Here is a 10,515-nt window from a genome sequence, read left to right as displayed (position 1 = left end):
CTCTCTCTTTGTCCCTCCCTCTATCTCTCTGTCCCTGTGTCTGTATCTGTCTCTGTCTCTCCCTGTTTCTGTATCTCTCTCTCTGTCTCCTATTTTCTCTCACTCTGACGCAATCTCCCATCTTCTCAATCCATCTTCCGTTGGTCTCTCTCGCTCTTGTTCTGCCTCGCTCTCCTCCGCTGTATCCTGGCAGACGGTTCGGTTGTTTCCATATTTTTATTTCTGGCATAAACTGGTCCGGAGTGGTCTCCGCACACATGAGAGCCGGTCCGTTACATCATCATAACGTCGAATGGGCGGAGAGGAATGAGCCGTTCTCTGTGTGGAAGCGAGAATCCCAAGAATCCCGTGCTCAGTTATCTCTCAGTGGTGCGTGGTTCAGACCCCCCCCCCCCCCCCCCCCATCCCAGGGAAAGCCCTAGAATCAGCCTGCTGCCATGGTGATGGGATGCTGTTGCCCAGACGATGCTGCTGCTGCTGCTGTTTCTGCAGATTCTTCTGCACGTTTGTGTGTCACAGTCTATAGGATGATCGTGTTTTGCTTTTGGCAAGACAGCCGCAAATGAATATCAAATTGGAATGTCAAGGAATGTTTGAATATGTTCTGACGTTCTATAAAATAATGCACCACACAGTACACACAAACACACAGCATTTTATTACGGGCAATATCAATATGCAGCAACACACTTCAAACGCATCAAATGATATGCTCTTTCATTAAAGGGAAACATTATGGAATTTTTATTCACGGTGTGTTTGCTGGCAGGCTGCTTCATGGCAGAGTAACAGAAGACTACAACGGCAACTTAAATAATTCAACATGTGTTGTGCCAGTTGTTTGGTCAACAACAATATTATGGTAAAAAAACAACTGTTCATATTAAAGGTGAGCTTAGTAAAACAGAAACGGAGCAAAACATGTTAAATAAAAGATGAAAAACGGCAGGTCTGGAAGTGCCCTCGCTGGCACCTCGTCCTTTCAACGACGGAGGAAAAAACAATCAAAGCCTGAGAGGCGAGTTGAAGAGGCTTGTAGAAATGGCTTTGGCCACGCTGCTGCTGTTCTGCTCTCTCTGCAATCCCATTACATCCCCCAAGCCACAGGTTTTTCAGCGATATATGAATTACGATTCTGTAAACATAGCCATTCTGTAAAAAATTGTGGTTTAATGTGTGTGTTAACGTTGGTTTGTGTGCTTTAAAGTGTGTAGCGTTTGTCAGTGTGGTTTAATGTGTGTGTTTACGTTGGTTTGCGTGGTTTGGCGTATACGCCAAACCACACAAACCATACAAACCACGCTAACATGTTAACGTTTGGGTTTGTGTGGTTTATCCTACGCGTTAACGTTAAGGTTTCCTTGGCCTAGTTGATCCAAATCTACAGAGGCGACGACAAAAGCGCCGCTAGCAGAACGCTACTGGTATCCCCATTCCCCCATATCCTCACATCAATCTATTTTTCCATCGTGTCCCCTCTTTACCTGGTGCCATCACTCGCTTTGACATTTCCCTGGCTCCTCCACACACCCAGTAACCCCGTACTTAGCACCAGAACATGTACAGACGGACGGACCAGAACGACCCGTGGGGCCGTTGCGACCGCTAAAGGCTTTCTGTTGTCGTGTTTTCGTTTCTTCCGAGACTCCCCTCTGACCGGGGCTGACGTGAAGTGTTCCTAGCCGAGGCGAAGGGCTGACACTTGGAGGATCTAATAAAACGATAAAATCACATTTGCACCCCGAGCCTTTGACCTCTGCACCGCCGCTCCTGATTGCCGGGCTGTGCGCGTTTGACCTCCCCCCCCCCCGGGGTCAACGGCCTCTGGGTAATTGACAGTCGCTGCTCTCGAGTGTCGGCATGGCGACGCACAGGACTCGAAACCGAAACCGACTTTTATGGTTTACTTTTTTCTATCGAGAATGGTTGCGAGAATCTGCTTGTGTAAGCTAGTCGTTTGTCGGGTGGATGGTGGGCGGGGCCGGGGGGGGGTGGGGGGGGGGGGGCAGGCAGGCAGTCAGCGGAGTGACAATGCTGTCCTATTGATTCCATTATCTCTGAGCACGGCCCCCAGGGGTCCGGCGTTTGATTTCCTGCATTGTGAGCGACACCCGACGGGGGCGGCGGTCCGATCAGCCCCCCTCTCCCCCTTTGTGTCCACCGGCCCCCTCCCTGACTCTGGCATTATCAGCTGTCACCATCGATTCGGGGGGGGGGGGAGAGCTCAGAGCTCAGAGCGTCAGCTCCTGGCTGTCGCTCCGGCCGTCAACGCCGGGCACGTCAGCGGCACCGGGAGGAAAGGGAAGGAGGAAGAGGTTCTCTTTAGTTTCTGCTCGGTTTGTCATCACAGACACCGTCGCTGGTGTCCCCTCGGAGGGCTGGCTGTCACTACAGGTCGAGAGCCCACACTCACCCCCCCCCCCCCCCACCCTCTCTCAGACCTTAACGCAGGCTCACAGCCACAGCTGCAGGTCCAACAACTTAATGGAGCGATTTAGGGGCTTGACTCAGCGACTTGGTATCCATTATCAGCACATCCGCTTCCCGGTCCATTCTACACAAGAGTCCAGGGCGTGTGCCCATCACCACGTCCACCGGCGCTGTAAGTTTGTCTTTAGTGAGACCTGCTGGAGCTGTCAGCCCTCGCCCGCATGAGAGGGTGAATAGAACATGAACGAGAAGCACCGCGTCCTTTTGTGCGTCTCCATGCACCCGTCTAGCCCCTGAGTCGTCCGCTGAGCAGTTCTGTCGCCGTCACCCTGCCGTCAGTCTGTCAGTCTGTCTGTCTGTCCTCTTCCGGAGGAGCCAGAAGGACAGCCTGACAAGGCTTGTAGGATCCCCAGCGCCCCGTCCGCCGCTGTCGGTCGGCGCTGCGGTGTCCTGGAGGCTCAGGGCAGAGGGCCGTGTGCTGCTGAACACGTGGCCTGTCCAGGGAGGACTAGTGCTGCACGATTTGGTGCAAAAGTCCTGTTGCGATTATTGTGGACAAAATTGCGATTTGCGATAAGATAGACAAATGGTGTCATGAGTCTACTTGCTTGGTTATCAAGGAAAATGCACACAGATTACTGATGATTTTAAAATGTTTCTTCCTCAACTCAAACATAAAATCTAAAACTAGCATAAAAAATACAAAAAACAAAAAAAAAATTGTACAGTACTGTTTTTAAAATAACAATATTTTACAAAATTAAATAAATGATAAAAAATCTCTTTTTCAAAATAAAGGCATTTCTGCTGTGAAAAAAATAAATAAGAAAACACAAATAAAATAAAAAACATTTTCTTTTTTTTTTTCGCATTTTTTGCATTTATACAATCGCAAAGGCTGATATTGCGATTGGATTAATGTTGCAGCACTAGTGAGGACCTGGTTCCACCATGGCTAGTGGGTGCCTAGTGGGCACGCTGTGGGCCACTGCAGCGGCGCCCAGGCCCTGCAACAAAGTGTGGGAGGATGCAGGGCTGCGGCGGCGGTGGCTGTTCTTGGCGGCTATACTGCGCTCTGTACCTTTAAGAAATGATCAACTGCTCCGATCGGTTTGTATATAATCACCCCTCGGCCCCCACCCAAGTACACAGTGAAGTTGTACTCGGTGAAATGGTAATAAAGAGATATTACTATTTTCTTCACAGATACGGCTCGCTCAATACAGTGCTTTTCTCTCTCTCTCTCGCCCTCGGTCTCCCTCTCCCTCAGTCTCTCTCTCCCTCTCCCTCAGTCTCGCTCTCGCTCTCCCTCTCTTTCTCTCCCTCTCTTTTTCTCCCTCTCTTTCTCTCCCTCTGTCTCTCTCTCGCTCTCTCCCTCTGGCTCTCTCTCTCCCTCTGTTTCTCTCTACCTCTCCCCCTCTGTATCTCTCTCCCCATCTCTCCCTCTCCCCCTTTCTCCCTCTGTCTCTCTCCGTCTCGGTCTTTGGCTGGAGGGATTCTGCTCGGACAATAGCTGCCTTGTGGATTAACACAGAGATTGACGGGAATATAAATGAACATATCATTGTTTGCAGTGGGTTATCTGTGACAGCCCAGTCCATCCCCAGTACTTAGGCTTCAGTCTATCTTATTAGCCGGGGTATTCTCCCCTCCGGACTGCACTCCAGAGCATTGCTGATTGCTTGTGTGTCTCAAGTGGAATTTCTCATGAACACTGGACTCAATAGCACTTTGATCCCCTGGTTATGATGCTGTGTGTGTGTGTGTGTGTGTGTGTGTGTGTGTGTGTGTGTGTGTGTGTGTGTGTGTGTGTGTGTGTGTGTGTGTGTGTGTGTGTGTGTGTGCGGGCCTATGCATTTGCAGTGTGCGTATGTATGTGTGGGGCAGTGGTCTCGTGTGTGTGTGTATATTTGTTTGTGTGTTTTTTAATGTGTGTGTGTGTATGTTGGGCAGCAGTCTTATGTGTGTGTGTGTGTGTTTTTTTTTTGTGTGTGCAATTGAACATTTCCATAATCGCCAGCCCATCTCTGCATCGGCACGATCGATAGAGGGGGGAGGGGGAGAAAGGAAAACCTATCCCCTTCCTCATCCTCATTCACCCTCTCCCCCCCCCCCCCCCCCCCCCTCCCTCTCCACCATCACCTAATTAACACCTTAAAGCAGGGCTCTGCGTATGCATCGCCCCTCCCGCACCGGAGTAAACAGCCCCCCTCACCTCACCGCGGTCAGCCCCTAAAATGAGACGAGTGGGGGCTTGGCGCCGCGAGGAGGAGGAGGAGTGGGGGGGGGGGGGGGGGGGGGAATGCATCCCCCCCCCCCCCCCCCCCCCCCCTCAGTGCATGCATCAGAGGTTGATATCTCTGTGATAACGTCAGAGGTTAATATCTCTGTGATAACGTCAGAGGTTAATATCTCTGTGATAACGTCAGAGGTTGTTATCTCTGCGATAACGTCAGAGGTTGATATCTCTGTGATAACGTCAGAGGTTAATATCTGATATCTCTGTGATAACGTCAGAGGTTGATCTCTGTGATAACGTCAGAGGTTAATATCTCTGTGATAACGTCAGAGGTTAATATCTCTGTGATAAAGTCAGAGGTTAATATCTGATATCTCTGTGATGACGTCAGAGGTTGATATCTCTGTGCATGCATCAGAGGTTGATATCTCTGTGATAACGTCAGAGGTTGATATCTCTGTGATAACGTCAGAGGTTGATATCGCTGTGATAACGTCAGAGGTTAATATCTCTGTGATAACGTCAGAGGTTAATTTCTCTGTGATAACGTCAGAGGTTAATATCTCTGTGATAACGTCAGAGGTTGATATCTCTGTGATAACGTCAGAGGTTGATATCTCTGTGATAACGTCAGAGGTCGATATCTCTGTGATAACGTCAGAGGTTAATATCTGATATCTCTGTGATAACGTCAGAGGTTGATATCTCTGTGATAACGTCAGAGGTTAATATCTCTGTGATAACGTCAGAGGTTAATATCTCTGTGATAACGTCAGAGGTTAATATCTGATATCTCTGTGATGACGTCAGAGGTTGATATCTCTGTGCATGCATCAGAGGTTGATATCTCTGTGATAACGTCAGAGGTTGATATCTCTGTGATAACGTCAGAGGTTAATATCTCTGTGATAACGTCAGAGGTTAATATCTCTGTGATAACGTCAGAGGTTGATATCGCTGTGATAACGTCAGAGGTTGATATCGCTGTGATAACGTCAGAGGTTAATATCTCTGTGATAACTTTAGAGGTTAATATCTGATATCTCTGTGATAACGTCAGAGGTTGATATCTGTGATAACGTCAGAGGATAATATCGGATATCTCTGTGAAAACGTCAGAGGTTATTATCTCTGTGATAACGTCAGAGGTTAATATCTCTGTGATAACGTCAGAGGTTAATATCTGATATCTCTGTGATAACGTCAGAGGTTGATCTCTGTGATAACGTCAGAGGTTAATATCTCTGTGATAACGTCAGAGGTTAATATCTGATATCTCTGTGATAACGTCAGAGGTTGACATCTCTGAATACATCTGGCTCTGAAATCGTTTCTCAGGGTTTGTTGTTGTTGGTTCCTCTGCGGGCTGGGGACGGACTCCCATCTTTATGGGTTTTGGATTAAGCGGGCTATTGCATCAAAAGCAGGATCTTGGAAATGTTAGTGATTATGTAGGTAGTGATGTTGTTTTGATCGTTGTGTAGTACTTAATTGTGAAGTGATTCGTCATATGGGGGAGAAATTGTTGTGTCGTTTTTTCTAATGTGTGACGGGGGCAAAGGGAGTATCGATTAGTCTCGGTTACAGTTTATTTCCCTCCCAGGCCTCTCAATATGGCCGTACTGGCAACCCAACATCCCATAATGAATCCTGATTCACAAGCACCTGTCATTGGCTGCAATCTGAGTTTGTGTTACCAATCAGAGCTTGTGTCACTAAGGCCTCAGTCTAAATAGGTCCTGTTGATTAATGCTCCCCCTCATGCAGTTCTAGTCCCGTGGGTCTTTTTACGGCTCTCAAGGAACGCTGCAGTGCTCTGCGTACTTACAGGGGGGGGGTCACTGTTGACATCGGCATCACACAGAACATTAAAGGGAACATAACAAGTGGTTCAACTAAACTAGTCAACCCCGCTGTCGACTTTGAAGCTAATCGCGGCGCACAGCTATAACTATACTGTAACATGCGTTTTATGTTGCATACATTTGATATATCCTCTTTTTATTTAAATGGAATATATATTCTTCAAGAGATCAGGGCCCCGTTTCCCGATAACGTTGGATCTATGCTCGTACGATCATTCTCTTGATGGATCTTGCGATCCATCGTAAATTTCTTTGGAGCGTTTCCCGAAACACCTCTTAACATGAACGTGCGTTCACTGCACTCACGACGCTCGTAGGATTGTAACTGTCTACTGACACAGTGCTGAAATGGGTTCCGTAGGAGGGGGAGACGCAGGAATGTCGGAGGAAAACGGGGTTAAAAAGCGTTAAAATATCACCCCATCAAGGCCAACAGCAGAGTAGCATGCGAAAAGAATAGACTGCAATAATATGAATGCTAAAGATATATAAAACACGATTGATTAGGCCTAGGCCGACATATGTATCAGTCCTAATCCTGAATGCAGTGTGCGTAAATTTTTTCACGGCATTTTCCCCCATGAAATAATTCCATATTAACAAAAATAGCTTGTGTGACAACTACATATATCTTAATGTGCTGATTTCTGAAACGTGCTTTGCACAGCAAAGATAGCCGACTTTATCTGATTCCGCATAAGGTTTCATGGATTGGCCCGCACTCTCTGGTCTAGAGTATTTGTAGACATTAAAAATGCAACGTTCCATAATTCGAACGAAGGGGCTAGACACGCGGCTATTGCTGATTAGGAGAGCTTGGTCTAGATCCTGCCAATATTGTTGGGCAGGATGAAGTAGGCTATAGGTCTTTTTTACACTGCCAAGCGTGTTCGGTTGCAGCTTGGCACGCCCGGCGATTTCACCTTCTTATCTCAAGTTTCCTGTGTAAAACCGAGGTCCAATCTGGTCAAATCCCCCGTTCGTCACGGGGCGGGCTTTTCTTGGTTCACTCGAGAAGGCGGGGCTGTGCACGGAGTCTCTGACCCCATTTAGAATTATTTGTATGATTGCATACTCGCGAATGTTTTAATTTTATTATGAATGAAGACAACCGCATGCAATAATCAGTTCACATTTGAGTGTAGACTACAAACGCGATTAACTATGGTCAGGGATGTTCGTTACGGCCTAGACAGGGTCCAATAAATCCAGTTAACTTCATCACAGCCTCAGCGAAGCGCCTACAGTGCTTAATGCAAACAAAAGCAATCGCGAAATCGGGAAATGGGGCCCAGTTCTGTTGTTGCCACCTGGGCCTCATCATCAACACACAAACGTCAACGTGAAGCAAATCCAATCAGACGCAAGCGTGTCTGATGGCCTCAGCGTCTGCCATCTCCAGACGAGGTTAATGAACGAAGGACGCGCTGCCATGGTAACGAGGAGCGGAGTGCCCAGCGGGGGTGTAGTGGTGTGGAGGTCGTGTGGCTTGAAAGGTCAGCCCGTCACAGCCCGGCCTGAGCCCCCTGACGTCTTGTTAGAGAGCGGCGATATAGAATGATTTCTCTTTCTCAATGTGTGGATTGCACTTCTATCAATTTGTGAAGAGATATGGACGTTTATATAGAGGCGGGGGAGGCATCTTAAGGCTGCTTCACATTTTTCTTTCAGCCAATGTTTATATTCCAATCGTCTCCACTTCAACAGCTGACCTGAACTCGTGACCGATTCGATAACCTCAGTTCATACCCTGTTATTTTGTTTTCTTTGAGAGTAATTCCTCTGGTATTTATTTGCCAAAGTGGTGAGCACAAAATAAGGCTCCATTTTTCAAAGGCAATTCAAGTCTGGCTTTGCATCACAAAATAACAAATATTATAAAGTGTATTCTATTTAGTTTGGGGACGGCTCACTGTCGAGAATATTCCCCAGAAGTTTCAAACGGGGAAACCTTTGATGGCGTGTGTAGGTTCGGTTCCACCGTTGAACACTTTAGGATTTCCACATTGTGACCTTGCAAGCCGAGTTGTTTAGCACGGCAACATAACGTGTAGGAAACGCTATCTGCTAGCACCTGCCGATCCGTTAATTTAGCCTCACAATGAAGACGCATCTGCTCATCAATCCGTCCCAATGCCCCTCACACGCACGCTCCTCAGTGGAGCTCACATGAAAGCTGTACGTACACCCCCGGCTTCCACTGTTGACTTACACCCCAGCTTGCTCTTGTTCATCAATCTGGCCATCATGTAATTGTAGCCTCTGTTCGCCGAGTGGGCAAACAAGGAATTATGCAAACGGAAGAACTCCGCTCCCGTCCCACTCCTCTAGTCACAGGGCGGCCAATTGGGATACGTTCCCTGGCGCCGGAGAGAAACTCCCCATGAGAGTGCTCCACGGCGTGTTTACAAGGGGTACGTTCGTTGACGGATCAGGGTATCGGGTGCGTCTCTTGTTCTGTTGAGCAGTGCTGCAGGGGGGGAGGGAGGCCCGAACTCGGACCGGGTAGGTTCTGATCCTCTGATGGACGTGCGATTGCTTCTCCTGGTTTATAGTTGGGCTTTGGGTCGTGTTTATCAGAGTGGCTCGGCCCATTAAAGGGAAGCTAAACCCTGTGACAACATATTTAGAACAGGAGTTATGTAATGGTCTCTTGATCCTGGTCGTTAGTGAAAGTCTTATATATATTTCTTTGAATAGAAACCTAAGCCCTAAAACAACTTATTTCCAGTGAAAAGTGATCTAGTAGGTTATACAGCATTGTTATAGATTGGTCCTGGTCGAAATTTCCTCTTGAATGAACAAAGTTTCTAAACGGAAAGGACACCTCGTGAAAATGTATTCAAAGTGCCCTCTGTAGGCTAAGCTCATGTTAATGCATGTGTTGACGGTTCATGTCCAGTCTCAGCTAATGTTCTGGCTAAACCTTCCCATCAGCTCGTAGCTTGTGATGATGACGGGGAAAGCCTGGAAAGCCTTATAGCCCTGCACCATAAAGAATAACAATAGTGTGCTGTCACGCATTTCAATCTTCCTAGTGGCTGAGGCTGGGCTCAAACTGGCTGCTCGTTTATCCTTTAAGAGAGGGGACAGATGGAGACAATGTGAAGATGTTCCATAGAAACCTGAAGGAGTTATTCTGCAGTGCATTATGGGTCCCTGTGCACCGCTCCAGGTATTGGACGGCCCGTCTCGCCTCAAGTCCTTCTGAAGTCCCCCTTTGACTTCTTGTATGTTGATGATTCGAACTAAAGTCTGCCCTCTGACCTGCGTCAGCTCACAGCTCATCTCCATCGCTGACCTACATCGACAGTGTTTCTAAAACGGTCCGACAATAACCTCCTTGTGTCGGAGCTAATCGGTGTTCCCCAATTAAACAAGATTATTCAACCTCACACCAGCCGGCAGCAGGAATGGCAGAGTGCCACCCACAATGGTTGTTTTTCTAAAGGCTTATCAGATCGCAGGTTTATTCATTTTGTGTGTGCTCTGATGCGGTCGGTGTAGATACAGTTGGACTTTTAATTAGCTTTCCCTTATCTTTTGAGGAGGTGATTTGATGAACACCGATGAAATCAATTTGGATAATATTAGATGATTTCTTTTATGATTTTGTGAACCCCATCGTGAAGAGTTAAGGATGTTAGTTTTGTTTATTCGTAAAGTTTCGATATATTCTGGGGAAAAAAAGTAATTAAAAGATCCAACATGACAGCTGTTATTTATCGCTGTGCCACTGCTTCATTAAATAAACGCTGCGTCCGGGCTGTCCTCATGATGGATGCGTGTCATTGGCCTGTTTGTGGAGGGGAGGAGGTGGATGACACCCCTCTGGCTTTGGATTGGTCGACGACACGACAGGTGACGTACGAGCTGAGCATAGGACATGAGAGTCTCTGGAAGGGAACCTTACACTCTTCGGTCGACATTTACATTCAGGGCATTTTAAAGACACCTTTATCCAAAGCGACTTACATTCAG

General features: G+C 47.4%; 1 protein-coding gene across 2 annotated transcripts in view; it reads left to right on the top strand.

Annotated features, from left to right (window-relative positions):
- Positions 1 to 10,515, top strand: part of dock1 (dedicator of cytokinesis 1) — a 189,843-nt gene that overhangs the window by 114,174 nt on the left and 65,154 nt on the right. The gene's annotated exons all lie outside the window — the stretch shown is intronic.

This window comes from Gadus morhua, chromosome 18, assembly GCF_902167405.1.
Source record: "Gadus morhua chromosome 18, gadMor3.0, whole genome shotgun sequence".
Lineage (NCBI taxonomy): Eukaryota > Metazoa > Chordata > Actinopteri > Gadiformes > Gadidae > Gadus > Gadus morhua.
The sequence above is the reverse complement of the archived record's forward strand: the minus strand, read 5'-3'. Positions and strand labels throughout refer to the sequence as shown.